This window comes from Cynocephalus volans, chromosome 5 (assembly GCF_027409185.1).
Source record: "Cynocephalus volans isolate mCynVol1 chromosome 5, mCynVol1.pri, whole genome shotgun sequence".
In the NCBI taxonomy this organism is placed as follows: domain Eukaryota; kingdom Metazoa; phylum Chordata; class Mammalia; order Dermoptera; family Cynocephalidae; genus Cynocephalus; species Cynocephalus volans.
This window is the reverse complement of record NC_084464.1, coordinates 69356973-69373596: the sequence shown is the minus strand read 5'-3', so window position 1 is coordinate 69373596 and position 16624 is coordinate 69356973.

The window sequence follows — 16624 nt, the reverse complement described above, 5'->3', positions numbered from 1 at the left end:
GAATAATATGTTTTCTTTTTTTGTTAGAAATTTTATCAAAAGTAATTTGAACAATGCTTGCCTTCTCGTGTAACTTTCGATACTGTGTAAGCCTCTTTTCTATGTTTTGGCAAATTGTTAATTTTTTTCTAAGTTTAGGTCAGCTACCAACAATTTATCCTTCGTGCTTTCAATGTTGTGAGATATCTCAGAATTCCTTTAACGTGAAATTTTTTGCTGATGTCACTTCCTCTGGGACATCTTCATCCTTTTCTTTACAACCACTTTCCTCATTGTGCTGATAAGTTCGCCTTCATTAAGTTTCTCCACTTTATATCTGTAGTCTATCAAATAGCAGCAGTGTCAACATTCCCACGGTCAGCTATTTCTTTTATAATTCCATTTACATTCGATTTTCATTTGACCTCCAGCATTATCACTTTTCCTTGCTTGGTTGCCCTTTATCTTCGTTGGCCAATTCCCTTTTTTGGTTATCCATGTTTATAATATGTCACATGGGGTTATCACTGAGAGAGAGACTGCTATGTGTCAACTGAATAACAGATGTGCAGTGACCAATTACGGACATGCTTTTAAAAAAGCGATGTGATTGGTAACTGATCCCGACACCCATCTGTTATTTACATAAAGATTGGTGGACTGAATAACTAGCAATGAAGTTTGCACTTTGAGCAATTTCTCACTGTTAATACACCATGGCAACTGATATTTTAGTGGTGATGTTGGGGGATTGGTGTTATTTAACTAAACCATGGTAATTGACATCTGCATATAGGAACCATGCAAAGCAAGCACTGCCTATAACAGCATTGTCTGGTCCTCACCTCAGACCAATACAATTAGAATCTCTGAGACAGGACTCAGGCCATGATATTATTTTGCATTTTTCCCAGGTGATACTAATATGCAATCAGAGTTGAAACCACCACTCTAGGACAGTGCTTCTCAAAATTTAGTGTTCATAAAAAATCATTTGGAGGGATTGTTATAACAGATTCTTAGACCCCATGTCAGAAATTCTTATTCAGAAATCTGACTAATTGATAAATTACTTGTTCTAATTACCTAACGTATTACCTAGAATTTGGATTTTTCACAAGCTCCCAGGTCCTGCTGATGCTGCTGTTCCATGGACCACACTTTGAATAGTTATCTGAATGTAATAACAGAATGTCATCTGAACGGAAAGCCTGTAACTGGCAGCTACCTTTGTTACTAGGTAGAAAGCCACTGGAGTGCATTTCTGGCACATGACAGAGAGCAGAGCAGAGAGAATTGTGAACTCAAGATGGGATCGGATGACTTAGTGAACCTCAGGATCAAACTACACATAAGTTCTTCCTTCCTTGGACTTTTCAGTTATGTAAACCAATAAATCCTCTAGAATTTAAAGCAACTGACAGATCTTGATATTGACAACACCGAGAACTTAATTTTCTTAAAATATTTGATTCTCTACTGTCTAAAATTTCCCTTCATTTGATCAGTTCTGTGTTATTTTTCATTATGTATTTAAGAAGTAGGCGAAGTGTAAAAGATTGTCAGGGGTTTCCAGGTGAGGTCCAAGTATGAACTGAGAAGACCCCATTCAGTTTTCCAGTATGATAAACTCTCTCATCATGTTTCTAGGGTTGATATTCAATATTAGGTGTGAAAAAAATCGTATGTAAATTTGATCAGTGATACCATTTGATTAATTTTGAGTGATAATTTATTATCTATGAGGTTGGTATCAACACTTTTCATTAATAAAAATTCCTGATGAATATATTAATCTAATTTATTACAATTAACTAACAACAGACTAACTAGAAAGCCCAATTATTTGTCCTTTCCATTTCATCTAATTATGTATCCCTATAAATTTAATAAAAAGTCTCCACTTAATAAGCCTTCTCATAATTAAACATACCTAGTAAATGGATAGTCACTATGCTTTTCATGGCCCAGTGTATTAGTTTGGTAGGGCTGCCATAACAAAGTACCACAGATTTTGTGTGATTAAAACAAATTTATTTTTTTACAATTCTGGAAGCCAGAAGTCTGAGATCAAGGTGTCAGCAGGTTTGTTTTTTCACGACGCCTCTCTTCTTCGCTTGTAGATGGTCAACTGTCCTTCTGTTTTTGAATGGTCTTTCCTCTGTGTGTCTGTGTCCTAATCTTTTATAAAGACACCAGTCACATAGGGATTAGCCCTCATCATAATGACCTCATTTTAACTAATTACCTCTTTAAAGACCTTATCTCCAAATAAAGTTATATTTGGAGGTACTGGGGATAGGATGTCAACATATGAATTTGGTGGAGAGGGAGATAATTCAGCCCACAACACTCAGGTCATGTTAATCTCCTAACCTATCATTTTAGGGTTTCTAACTCCTTCTCTCTCTTCCCTCCTTCCCTTTTTTTTCCCTTCTTTTCTTCCTTTCTTTGTACTATAGATTATCTTCACTTTCCATGCTTCCTTCTTTTTTTTTTTTTTTTATTATTTTATTTATTTATTTATTTATTTATTTATTTATTTATTTTATTTTTTTTTTTAAATTTTATTTTGTCGATATACATTGTAGCTGATTATTGCTCCCCATCACCAAAACCTCCCTCCCTTCTCCCTCCCCCCTCCCCCCCAACAATGTCCTTTCTGTTTGCTTGTTGTATCAACTTCAAATAATTGTGGTTGTTATATCTTCTCCCCCCCCCCCCGGTTTGTCTGTGTGTGTGTGTATGTGTGTGTGTGAATTTATATATTAATTTTTAGCTCCCTCCAATAAGTGAGAACATGTGGTATTTCTCTTTCTGTGCCTGACTTGTTTCACTTAATATAATTCTCTCAAGGTCCATCCATGTTGTTGCAAATGGCAGTATTTCATTCGTTTTTATAGCTGAGTAGTATTCCATTGTGTAGATGTACCACATTTTCCGTATCCACTCATCTGATGATGGGCATTTGGGCTGGTTCCAACTCTTGGCTATTGTAAAGAGTGCTGCGATGAACATTGGGGAACAGGTATACCTTCGACTTGATGATTTCCATTCCTCTGGGTATATTCCCAACAGTGGGATGGCTGGGTCGTATGGTAGATCTATTTGCAATTGTTTAAGGAACCTCCATACCATTTTCCATAGAGGCTGCACCATTTTGCAGTCCCACCAACAATGTATGAGAGTTCCTTTTTCTCCGCAGCCTCGCCAGCATTTATCGTTAATAGTCTTTTGGATTTTAGCCATCCTAACTGGGGTTAGATGGTATCTCAATGTGGTTTTGATTTGCATTTCCCGGATGCTGAGTGATGTTGAGCATTTTTTCATATGTCTGTTGGCCATTTGGATATCTTCCTTAGAGAAATGCCTACTTAGCTCCTTTGCCCATTTTTTAATTGGGTTGCTTGTTTTCTTCTTGTAAAGTTGTTTGAGTTCCTTATATATTCTGGATATTAATCCTTTGTCAGATGTATATTTTGCAAATATTTTCTCCCACTCTGTTGGTTGTCTTTTAACTCTTTTAATTGTTTCTTTTGCTGTGCAGAAGATTTTTAGTTTGATATAATCCCATTTGTTTATTTTTCCTTTGGTTGCCCGTGCTTTTGGGGTCGTATTCATGAAGTCTGTGCCCAGTCCTATTTCCTGAAGTGTTTCTCCTATGTTTTCTTTAAGAAGTTTTATTGTCTCAGGGTGTATATTTAAATCCTTAATCCATTTTGAGTTGATTTTAGTATACGGTGAGAGGTATGGATCTAGTTTCATTCTCCTGCATATGGATATCCAGTTACCCCAGCACCACTTGCTGAAGAGGCAGTCCCTTCCCCAGTGAATAGGCTTGGTGCCTTTGTCAAAGATCAGATGGAAGTAAGTGTGTGGGTTGATTTCTGGATTCTCTATTCTATTCCATTGGTCAGTGTGTCTGTTTTTATGCCAGTACCATACTGTTTTGGTTATTATAGCTTTGTAGTATAGCTTAAAGTCAGTTAGTGTTATGCCTCCAGCTTTATTTTTTTTGCTGAGCATTGCTTTGGCTATTCGTGGTCTTTTATTGTTCCATATAAATGTCTGAATAGTTTTTTCCATTTCTGAGAAAAATGTCTTTGGAATTTTGATGGGGATTGCATTGAATTTGTATATCACTTTGGGTAGTATGGACATTTTCACTATGTTGATTCTTCCAATCCAAGAGCATGGAATATCTTTCCATCTTCTTGTATCCTCTCTAATTTCTCTCAGCAGTGGTTTGTAGTTCTCATTATAGAGATTTTTCACCTCCTTGGTTAACTCAATTCCTAAGTATTTTATTTTTTTGGTGGCTATTGTAAATGGGCAAGCTTTCTTGATTTCTCCTTCTGCATGTTCACTATTGGAGAAAAGAAATGCTACTGATTTTTGTGTGTTGATTTTGTATCCTGCTACTGTGCTGAAATCATTTATCAATTCCAACAGTTTTTTTGTAGAGGTTTTAGGCTGTTCAATATATAGGATCATGTCATCTGCAAACAGGGACAGTTTGACTTCCTCTTTTCCAATCTGGATGCCCTTTATTTCCTTCTCTTCTCTGATTGCTCTGGCTAGTACTTCCAACACTATGTTGAATAGGAGTGGTGAGAGTGGGCATCCTTGTCTAGTGCCTGTTCTTAAAGGAAAAGCTTTCAGCTTTTCCCCATTCAGGATGATATTGGCAGTGGGTTTGTCATATATGGCTTTAATTATGTTGAGATACTTTCCCTCTATACCTAACTTATAGAGGGTCTTTGTCATGAATGAGTGCTGAACTTTATCAAATGCTTTTTCAGCATCTATAGAGATGATCATATGGTCCTTGTTTTTGAGTTTATTAATATGGTGTATCACATTTATTGATTTGCGTATGTTGAACCAACCTTGCATCCCTGGGATGAATCCCACTTGATCGTGATGAATAATTTTTCGTATGTGTTGCTGTATTCTGTTTGCTAGTATTTTAGTGAGGATTTTTGCATCTATATTCATCAAGGATATCGGCCTGTAGTTTTCTTTTTTGGTTATATCTTTACCTGGTTTTGGTATCAGGATGATGTTTGCTTCATAGAATGAGTTTGGGAGATTTGCGTCCATTTCAATCTTTTGGAATAGTTTGTAAAGAATCGGTGTCAATTCCTCTTTGAATGTTTGGTAAAATTCTGCTGTGAATCCATCTGGTCCTGGGCTTTTCTTTGTTGGGAGCCTTCTGATAACAGCTTCAATCTCCTTCATTGTTATTGGTCTGTTCAAATTTTCTACGTCTTCACGGTTCAGTTTTGGGAGCTTGTGTGTGTCCAGAAATTTATCCATTTCCTCCAGATTTTCAAATTTGTTGGCGTATAGTTGTTTGTAGTAGTCTCGAATGATTCCTTGTATTTCAGATGAATCAGTTGTAATATCGCCTTTTTCATTTCTAATTTTTGTTATTTGAGTCTTCTCTCTTCTTTTTTTTGTTAGCCATGCTAATGGTTTGTCAATTTTATTTATCTTTTCAAAAAACCAACTTTTTGATTCGTTGATCTTTTGAATTGTTTTTTGGTTTTCAATTTCATTCAGTTCTGCTCTGATCTTAATGATTTCTTTCCGTCTGCTAACTTTAGGATTGGATTGTTCTTGTTTTTCTAGTTCTTTAAGGTGAAGTGTTAGGTTGTTCACTTGCCATCTTTCCATTCTTCTGAAGTGAGCATTTAATGCAATAAATTTTCCCCTCAATACTGCTTTTGCAGTATCCCACAGGTTTTGGTATGATGTATCATTGTTTTCATTAGTTTCAATAAACTTTTTGATTTCCTGCTTGATTTCTTCTTGGACCCATATGTCATTAAGTAGAATGCTGTTTAATTTCCATGTGTTTGTATAGTTTCCAGAGTTTTGTTTGTTATTAATTTCTAGTTTTAATCCATTGTGGTCTGAGAAGATACATGGGATAATTCCAATTTTTTTGAATTTATTGAGACTTGATTTGTGACCTAATATGTGATCTATCCTGGAAAATGATCCATGTGCTGATGAGAAGAATGAATATTCTGAGGTTGTTGGGTGGAATGTTCTGTAGATATCTGCCAATTCCAATTGGTCTAGAGTCTTGTTTAGATCTTGTATTTCTCTACTGATTCTTTGCCTAGATGATCTGTCTAATATTGACAGTGGAGTGTTCAGGTCCCCTGCTATTATGGTATTAGTGCCTATTTCCTTCTTTAGGTCTAATAGAGTTTGTTTTATAAATCTGGCTGCTCCAACATTGGGTGCGTACATATTTATGATTGTTATGTCTTCTTGATGGATCAGTCCTTTTATCATTAAGTAGTGTCCCTCATTGTCTCTTTTTATGGTTTTTAGTTTAAAGTCTATTTTGTCAGATATAAGAATAGCCACTCCAGCTCGTTTTTCTTTTCTTTTTGCATGGTAAATCTTTTTCCATCCTTTCACTCTTAGTCTGTGTGAATCTTTATGGGTGAGGTGGGTCTCTTGTAGGCAGCATATAGTTGGGTCCTGCTTTTTGATCCAGTCAGCCAGTCTGTGTCTTTTAATTGGGGAATCTAAGCCTTTAACATTAAGAGTTGTTATTGAAAGGTGTTGATTTATTCCTAGCATTTTATTGGTTGTTTGGTTGTCTTAGGTGTCTTTTGTTCCTTGCTTTCTGATTTACTGTTTGGTTTCTTTGTTTGTTGGTTCCTTAGGTTGTAGATAGTGTTTTTGTTAGCTTGTTTTCTCTTCACGAATGCCATTTTTATTGTACTAGCGGGTTTAGATTTTTCTTAGTTTTTTATGGCAGTGGTAGTTATTTTTCAGGAACCAAACCCAGTACTCCCTTGAGGATTTCTTGTAAGGGTGGTCTTGTGGTAGTGAACTCCCGCAGTTTTTGTTTGTCTGAGAAATATACTATTTGCCCCTCATTTCGGAAGGATAGCCTTGCAGGGTAGAGTATTCTTGGCTGGCAATCTTTGTCTTTTAGTATTTTGAAAATATCATCCCATTCCTTTCTAGCTTTTAGGGTTTGTGATGAAAAGTCTGATGTTAACCTGATTGGGGCTCCCTTATAGGTGATTTGATGCTTCTCTCTTGCAGCTTTTAAGATTCTCTCTTTGTCTCTGAGTTTTGCCAATTTGACTATGACATGTCTTGGAGAAGGCCTTTTTGGGTTGAATACGTTTGGAGATCGTTGAGCTTCCTGGATCTGAAGATCTGTGATTTTTCCTATACCTGGGAAGTTTTCTGCCACTATTTTGTTGAATATGTTTTCAATGGAATCTCCATTTTCCTCCCCTTCTGGAATACCCATGACTCGGATATTTGAGCGCTTGAGGTTGTCTGATATCTCTCTCAGATTTTCTTCCATGTCCTTGATTCTTTTTTCTTTCTTTTTGTCTGCTTGTGTTATTTCAAACAGCCCATCTTCAAGTTCAGAGGTTCTCTCTTCAACTTCGACAAGCCTGCTGGTTAAACTCTCCGTTGTGTTTTTTATTTCGCTGAATAACTTCTTCAGCTCAGCAAGTTCCGCTACATTTTTTTTCTTGACATTGATTTCCTTGTATATTTCCTCTTTCAGATCCTGTATACTTTTCCTCATTTCATCATGATGTCTAGCTGAGTTTTCTTGTATCTCATTCAGTTTCCTTAGAATTATCACTCGAAATTCCTTGTCAGTTATTTCAAGGGCTTCTTGTTCTATAGGATCTAGAGTATGAGATTTATTAACTTTTGGTGGTGTACTTTCTTGATTTTTTGTATTTCTGGTGTCTTTTTTTTGGTGTTTATTCATTGTGGCAGGGGGTTTCACAGTCCACCGGTTTGAGACTAATGACTAACTAGGATGTTGCTGTGGTTGCCAATTTGGTATGGCTCCCGCCGTGACTGCTCAGTTGGCCTCTAGTGTCTTGTGTGTGTGGTTGCCTCGGGTCTTGGGCTTCTCTGGGGATCCACCTTTCTGGTCAGCTTGTACTCTGCTGGGCTGGTGGATCACGTACCACAGGGTGTGTGATCTCTGTTGAGCTTTCACTTTCTGTACAGGACTTCTCCCCGTTCCGTGTGCTCTGGCCCAGGCTGTTAGATCGTGCAGTGGCGACCCCACCGGGTGTGTGGTTTCTGTCGAGTCTCCGCCTCCCTGGCCGCACGTCTCCCCCCTCTGTGCACACTGTGCTGGGCTGGGGTGTGTCTTCTGCACCCCTCGTCTATCAGCTGGGCTTTCAAGACCCTGCTCAGCACCGCCTCGCCCAGGAAGTCTACCAGGTTTCTGCTAGGCACAGACGACCGGTCTCTCTGGGTGCCTTTGTAGCACTGTGTAGATCTTTCTCGGGTCTTGTTCACCTTTGTATCTCCCCGGTATAAACCGAGTCTAGTGCCCGCCTGCAGCCTGCTCTCCGGCAGGTTCAAGCGGACCTGGGAACTCTCCTACCACACTATTTCCAACCAGAAATTCGTTAGGCTTTTTTCCAAACTGGTGGTCGCAGAGATGGTATCTGCCTCCCAGTAACAGGAAGTTTACCGGGGCCGGAGTCCAGGGTGTGGTGGAGTGACAGTCGGCCCGCCCGTACTTCCTAGCCCTCCCAACACTGGTCGGGATGCCCCACACCCCCAGCCCCACCAGAGAACCGCGGAGAGAGTGGGGGAGGGAGTGGGAGAGGAGGCCGGCCCGCAGTGTCCGGAAAGTCCCGCGCCAGGCCAAGCAAATGGGCTCAGTGATGGCCGAGCAGGGCGGAGCTGCCCGCACCTGGGAAAATGGAGGCAGCACCGGGGCAGTGAGTGGCCTGGTGCTGCAGGCGGAAGCCGCGTGGGCATCCACCCCCCGAACAGAGCTGTGCCAGGGATCACTCACAGTGCTGTGCCAGGTCGGGCGCTCGCTCTGTCTCTGGTTTGTTGCCTTCCGTGTTCTCGGCGCTGCCGCCTCGGGCTGTTCAGTCGCGGCGCCGCTCGGGCGCTCCCAGGAATCTTCTTTAATGCCGGCCTGAAACCTCGAATCCTGAATAGGGCAGCTGGCCGCCTTCAGTGCGGCCCCAGCCTCCGGGATCCTGGCTGCATCCACAGCAGCCCTGGCGCCGTGTTCCCTGTTTCAAGACTCGCTTTTGCAGCTAAGAATCAGTTCTTTTCCTGCTCCACACTTCAAAGCTGTTGCCTGTAAATGAGGCAGCCTCTCCTGCCAGGGGCAAAGTGGCGTTGAGCCCCCACGACCGGCCAGCAGCAGCAGTCCTCCCTTAAGAGATGGCCAGAGGAAGGTCCACAAGTTTCCCGGCTGCCTGAGGCCCAGTGGCCACCTTTTCCACCTCAGCTACTCCGCGCCAGCCGCCGCAGCCGCCGCCATCTTGCCCCAACCCATGCTTCCTTCTTAATAGGTGGAAATGGATGTTAAGTATAATAATTTAATGCCCAGTGATGAGGGTTGTTTTGTGCAAAGTACAAGAACATTTACTTCACAAATGGCACTGTGCTTGGTGAGGTCCTAGTAGAGGTTAAAAATGTATCATAGCATGTAATCGAACCTCCCCAAATCATTTTCTTTTTCGTAAGAGGAATGACAAATTACCTGTTCATAAAGCAAGGCAAGTTTATGCCAAGCCTTGCTACAGAATTTCCAAAGGTGACATGGAAATGTATGATCTGACCTTGGCCAAATATGAAACTTGTGAGTAATACAGCAAAGTGTACTTGTGGTGGACATAAAATGACTTATTTCTGTTCTTGGCAAATAAGCATTTCCTGTGCTTGATGCTTTATTCTACCTTTAAAATAAAGTTCTTGAAAATATAGCTATATTATACCACGAAATGATAACTCGATTGAGTTTGCCAGATGACACTATTAAAAGCTTAAAGTCAATTAACTCTACATAAATGACCTGCAAGGTAATGCATGATTAGATTAATTTATTGTTTATATATACATTGAAATTCATCACAAGAATGCCACTGATGGTTATTTTTCCATAATGAAAAATTACAATTAAGATAATAGCAAAACCTTGTAATTCTCCCATTTTTATTGAAAAGTAATAGGAAAACTTTTGATATACATGCTTTGCATTTTGAACAAATATGTTCAGATGTTTAATCCTTTCTTTTTCAAAGGTGATATGTAACTAATTTTTCCAACTTCAGTCTATTTATTTTTTCTTCTTTTTTAACACAAAAATTCGTGTTTCTTTTCTCTAAGTGATTGTTGCAGTATCAATAATAAAATATTTTGTTCTATGTATTCTCTGATACTGAAACCCTAGTAATAAGCAAGGAGTATATTTGAAAGGATAATATTTCAAATCAGTTTATAACTTTTTTTGAAGGAATATAGTTTATTTTCTACCCATTGGTCTCTAGTTTTTAAATGTTTTAAAAACAGAACTCTATGTGTAACTTCAAAATGTAAAATAATAAAAAGCCATTTTCTGTTGGTAAAGCAGGGTTGGAGGTCCTCTTGACTGTAAAGAAACTGAGAAGGGCCGGCCCTGTGGCTCGCTCGGGAGAGTGCGGCACTGGGAGTGCCGAGGCCGTGGGTTCGGATCCCATATAGGGATGGCGGGTGCACTCACTGGCTGAGCATGGTGCGGGCGACACCAAGCCAAGGGTTACGATCCCCTTACCAGTCAAAAAAAAAAAAAAAAAAACCCAGAAAACTTGGGTTCCTGGTGACATGACTTTTAGGCCATTAGTTTAAGAATGTCACATGTCCTAGAATATTTTCTTCTCCCAGAATTCCTAGCAATATTTGTTTTACGGAAGGTCTAATCTCTTGCTAGGATTCTTACATAACATTAGGTAATATTTGATTCATATAAAATACAAGTAATAAATATGACAAATAAAGATTATGTACGTGAAAATGTCACCAAATATTGATGAAATTTCAGAAGTGCTCTTTAAAAACCAGAGCCAAGGTGGAAGAACTGGATTGAACAGTCCGGGTACCTGAACTTGTATTCCTAATTGCCTGTTTTGCCACCGAACTTCCTCTCTGGGTCAAATTCAATTCTAGTAGGTTCCATTGCTATTTATCCTTCAACTATTATTGCTGTGTGTCATATTGTGGTAGTCTTTGTGGCAGTGTTAGTGCTCTGTTTTCTTTCTGAATGTCCCCATTTATTCTGAACAGAGTGTGCTTGCTCCACCCCCTCGTCCCCGAGGCACTTTCCTGGGCTATTCTGGCATTTGCATTGATCCCTGTCACAGCAGCTCGTGCTGATCCTGTCTACTTGTTATTTTATGGTAGTTCACAGATCTTGTACTTGACAAAAATAAAGGGAAAAAATAAGCCAAGTTATAATTTATTCTCATCAACAGATCTTTCCTTTAACACATTCTTGACTTTTAAATTTACCAGATAATACAGCAGCTTAGTCTTTTGTTAAAATCTTCTCATATGGATATTTTGAGTTATATTCAACTAAATAATGATTCATCTCTATAAGCCTTATTTATAACATCAGTTGTGGTAGAATATTTTAAGAGAAGACAGTCAGTACCTGCTCTGATGAACATAAAGGATATGTTATGCTTCTATTCCATAATTCTCAGATTAAATTATCTTTTTTCATATAGTTTAGGCTACAAATAGTTTAGTGAGTTGGCAGCTTAGTTGATGTAAGAGATATGCTATTCAAATGTAAACTCTTTATAGAGCCAGTAACTAGGAATACAGCTAATTTTACAGAGTATTTATTTATCAATACACTGAGAGCTAGTGCTTAAGAATCTTTATGTGAGGGGGAAAAGATTATGGAAATAAATTCTAACAACTTAGAAGTAAATCTTTAAATAGTAGTAGTCATATAGTTAGAAAAGAAACCACTTTATTTTAATAATGAACCCTGAGAGAGAATAAGTGACTCATTTAAGGTTAAATGGCCAGGCCATAGCAAAGCCAGGGTGGGAATTTTGCCTTCATGTACCACAGCAATGCTTTTTTCATTTATTAAAAATTAAAGATTTGATATAAAATACTCACAAATGGTGACTATGACAAATCTTTTGTATGCCAGGTATCTGACCTGCCTACAAAGTAGTTATTATTATTTTCATTTTAATGTTGAGAAATCTGAGTCTTGGTGACATTTAAGTTGCTCAAGCTCAGCCAGATGGAAAGTGACTGAGCAGGGTTCTGGATCAGGCCTTTACACATCCAAACCCTGTATTTTCTTTGCAGTACAATATAATTTTTAGTCTCTGAGATAAAGAAAATACTGAGCACTGAGTTTACATTCTAAACACACTGTTAACACAGTTATGGTGAGCTGGGTTCATTCAAAGTCTATTACTACAACTTGTTCAGGGAAGCCAACTCTTAAGCTGTGGACCACTGTGAAAATCTTCCATGGCCAATATCCTGGGGATCTGTCAGATCTCAGGACTAGATGCATAATTTGTTTAGATTAACTTTCAGTTCTGTGTGTATCTATCAATACAATATTAGATTAGGGGCAAGATAGAGTTCAAATTCAATGGCTAACTATTTCTACTGTCTGGTCCCCACTGAAAGCTACAAACAGTTCAGATTAACTCTACATTTTCAGTCAAATATCTGATTGCTTCTCATTATAGTTCCAATCTACCATGTACTATTTATTTCATATCTTTACATGTTCATTAAAGTCACAACCAGGAGTTAAACAAGTTGTACTAGACTGTTCCCAGTTATCACCTAGAAATCATCAACAGTGGTACCAACCAGAAGTTGGTACCGGGCAGAGACTAGTAGAGTCTGATTGAAAAACCTTGGGTTGTAGTTTCTGAGTCTGCCAGTCAGTAGTCAAAAGACCTTGGATTCATCCCTTTTAAACTTTTCAGTTCCTGTATGTATGCAAAATGGGGACAATAATTTTGCCTGCCTCATAACATTGCAAAAACAATTGGAATCATGTATCTTATAACATGGTTATAAATGGAAGGGATTATTAACATAGTTCATTATGACTTAATTTAGACATTTGAAGGAGGAACTTACCAAATAATATGTCATATAATAACCATAGCTTTCAGAGACCAGATTTATAATTTGCTATTAGGAAAACATGACACTTTAATATGTCCTAGAGGAATAAAGAGAATGATCATCACTTTTTTCTGCTGGGCGATTTGAAAAGAGAAAACCCACTCAATGCCAAATTCCTGTGACATAATAGGCTTTGACAAATATTATAACGAAACAGTGAATAATTAATTTAGAAAAGAGAAAGTAGGGAGAAAACTAATTATCAAACTTGCAGAAGGGAAATGCAATACAATGAAGGTAAGAAAAATAAATTGAGTATTTTCATTGAGCCATTCAATCCAAATTTTAAAAACGTAAATATATGCTTATTAACTTACCCAAATACCACAAGTTCTTTCCATTTTTGTCCCATGGGATTTAAAATATACTGATTTGCTAAATCTGGGGTTGGTCTGATTTAGAATTATTTATGGAAAGGCCTGAATCTTATTGGAGAGAGGATGTAAATTGCAAACGTTAGATAGAGAATAAAAATTCTTATTTCCCATACCTCTGCAGCTTAGTTATTATAGTGGACACTCGAGGAAAAAATATACTAAAAACATTGAAGTTGGAAATTGAACATAGCCTGATAGCTTCAATCTTTTGCTGTCAAGATGATGAAAACGAGAACTGACGGCCTACAGTGCAGTTATTGCATTGCTTGAGTTGTGCAGAAAGCATCAAACCTCTCTATTTAATATGCAATTTTATTAAAAACATATTTTAGTCTGTTCTTCAGATTCTCAGATTTGCCAGGTATCATGTCTTACCTCTGCACCATTCAGCATGCATTGTTTGCCAATCCGGTGTTCTTTTCTACAGTCAATCCTCATGTTCACTTTTTAAACATCTTTTAAAACTCATTTTTCATCTTTTCTTCTAGGTAGGATTTGAAGTGAACAATTTAAGTAGGCGTCTGTTGTGGAAAGTCTAGATTAATTGCCCTCAAACATTAGGTACGTACGTAATGCCTGAGAGATTGTTAAAATGCAGATCTATGTTCCTGTTCCCAAAGATCGTTCCATAAATGGATCTCATGAATGTGTTTTTTGGTGTTTTTCCACTAGTACAGTCTGAGGCAGATAATTTCTGGATACACTGAGAAACGATGAGCTTGATATATGTGAACACAGGTGAGAGGAATTTGGGATTTGGTATCTGAGAAATTTAAAAACTTGTCTTAAAGAAAGGAGGAAAAGATTAATATTAACTGGGCATGGACTAGTCTTTATACTAAATGCTTTACATATGATATCTCAATCTTACGAACGTCTTCTGAAGAGTGGACATTATCATAACAATTTTAGTATCAGAGGTGTTAAGTACTGAGGCTGGATACTCAATTTATTTTTTTGGCTTTAATGCTCAGTGGCTTCTGCTTTTTACTATAATCCATTAAGAATCTTCATACTTTAAAATAACTCACAAATAACATTAAATATGTCACCATATAAATTGCGAAATGTTCAGTGCAATGAGGGAAAGAAAAAAAATTTTTTTTTCAGGAAATACTCCATAAAAGATACTGTGAATTAAGTCCAAAGAACTCTTAAGATGAATTAAGGAAGGGTAAATTATTTTAGTCATCAAGGGGCTGGGAGGAGGGGTAGAAACAATTAAAGGGCTGTAGGTTTATTCAGTGATTTCCTAATTTAACCCAAGAGAGTGTCACATCCTCAAAAGCAGAGGGGATAAGACCCATGTACAAACATTTGAAATTGAGATTAAGATTGTGAAAGGGAAACACTTAAAACACAACTGAAATTCAGAGACCGGGTACTAAAAAATGAACCTGTACATTTATTTGTCATTATTGCCAATTAATTATTATATTTTACATTATTTTTATTTTATATAATATAAATTATATAATTTATATTTTATATAATTATATAATTATATAATTATCATTATAAAAATATTATATTTTTATTATAATTATATAATTTATATAAAATTATTATATTTTACATTGCCAATTAATATTATATTTTACATTATTTGACACAATATTACCGTGTGTGTGCGCGTGTGTGTGTGTGTGATGGGAGGCAGGGCAAAGACAAAACTGTATTTATTTATTTATTTATTTATTTATTTATTTTATTTTTTAATTTTATTATGTCGATATACATTGTGGCTGATTATTGCTCCCCATCACCAAAACCTGCCTCCCTCCTCCCTCATCCCTCCCCCCTCCCCCCAACAATGTCCTTTCTGTTTGCTTGTTGTATCAACTTCAAGTAATTGTGGTTGTTATATCTTCTTCTTCCCCCCCACCAGTTTTTTTTTCCTGTGTGTGTGTGTGTGTGTGTGTGTGTGTGAATTATATATTAATTTTTAGCTCCCACCAATAAGTAAGAACATGTGGTATTTCTCTTTCTGTGCCTGACTTGTTTCACTTAATATAATTCTCTCAAGGTCCATCCATGCTGTTGCAAATGGCAGTATTTCATTCGTTTTTATTTTTTATTTTTTTATTTTTTATTTATTTATTTTTTTTAATAGTGTAATCTAATAGGTTTTTTAAAAAATAATTTTACTGCGGTAAGAACAGAACATGACCTACCCTCTTAACACATTTTTAAGTGTACAATACAATAATGTGGGTACAGTGTTATACAGCAGATCTCTAAAGCTTATTCATCTTGCTTGACTGAGATTTTATGCCCATTGATTTGTAACTCACCATTTCTGCCTTCCGCTAAGCCCTGGCAATCACCATTCCATACTTTGATCCTATGAATTTGGCTGTTTTATATGTGTCATATAAATGAAATCATGTAGTATTTGTCTTTCTGTGACTGGTTTATTTCACTTAGCATAATGTCCATAAGTTTCAACCATGTTGTCACATACTGCAGAATTTCCTTCTTTTTAAAGGTTGAATAGTATTCCATTGTATGTACATACCACATTTTCTTTATCCTTTTATCTGCTGATGAACATTTAAGTTGTTTGCACATCTTGGCTATTGTGAATTGTGCTGCAATGAACATAGAAGTGCTACTATCTCTTTGAGATCCTGATTTCGGTTCTTTTCTTTTTCTTTTTTTTTTTTTTAATTTTCTTTTGTCGATATACATTGTGGCTGATTATTGCTCCCCATCACCAAAACCTCCCTCCCTTCTCCCTCCCCCCTCCCCCCCAACAATGTCCTTTCTGTTTGCTTGTCGTATCAACTTCAAGTAATTGTGGTTGTTATATCTTCTTCCCCCCCCCCCCCGGTTTGTGTGTGTGTGTGTGTGTGTGGGAATTTATATATTAATTTTTAGCTCCCACCAATCAGTGAGAACATGTGGTATTTCTCTTTCTGTGCCTGACTTGTTTCACTTAATATAATTCTCTCAAGGTCCATCCATGTTGTTGCAAATGGCAGTATTTCATTCGTTTTTATAGCTGAGTAGTATTCCATTGTGTAGATGTACCACATTTTCCATATCCACTCATCTGATGATGGGCATTTGGGCTGGTTCCAACTCTTGGCTATTGTAAAGAGTGCTGCGATGAACATTGGGGAACAGGTATACCTTCGACTTGATGATTTCCATTCCTCTGGGTATATTCCCAACAGTGGGATAGCTGGGTCGTATGGTAGATCTATCTGCAATTGTTTGAGGAACCTCCATACCATTTTCCATAGAGGCTGCACCATTTTGCAGTCCCACCAACAATGTAT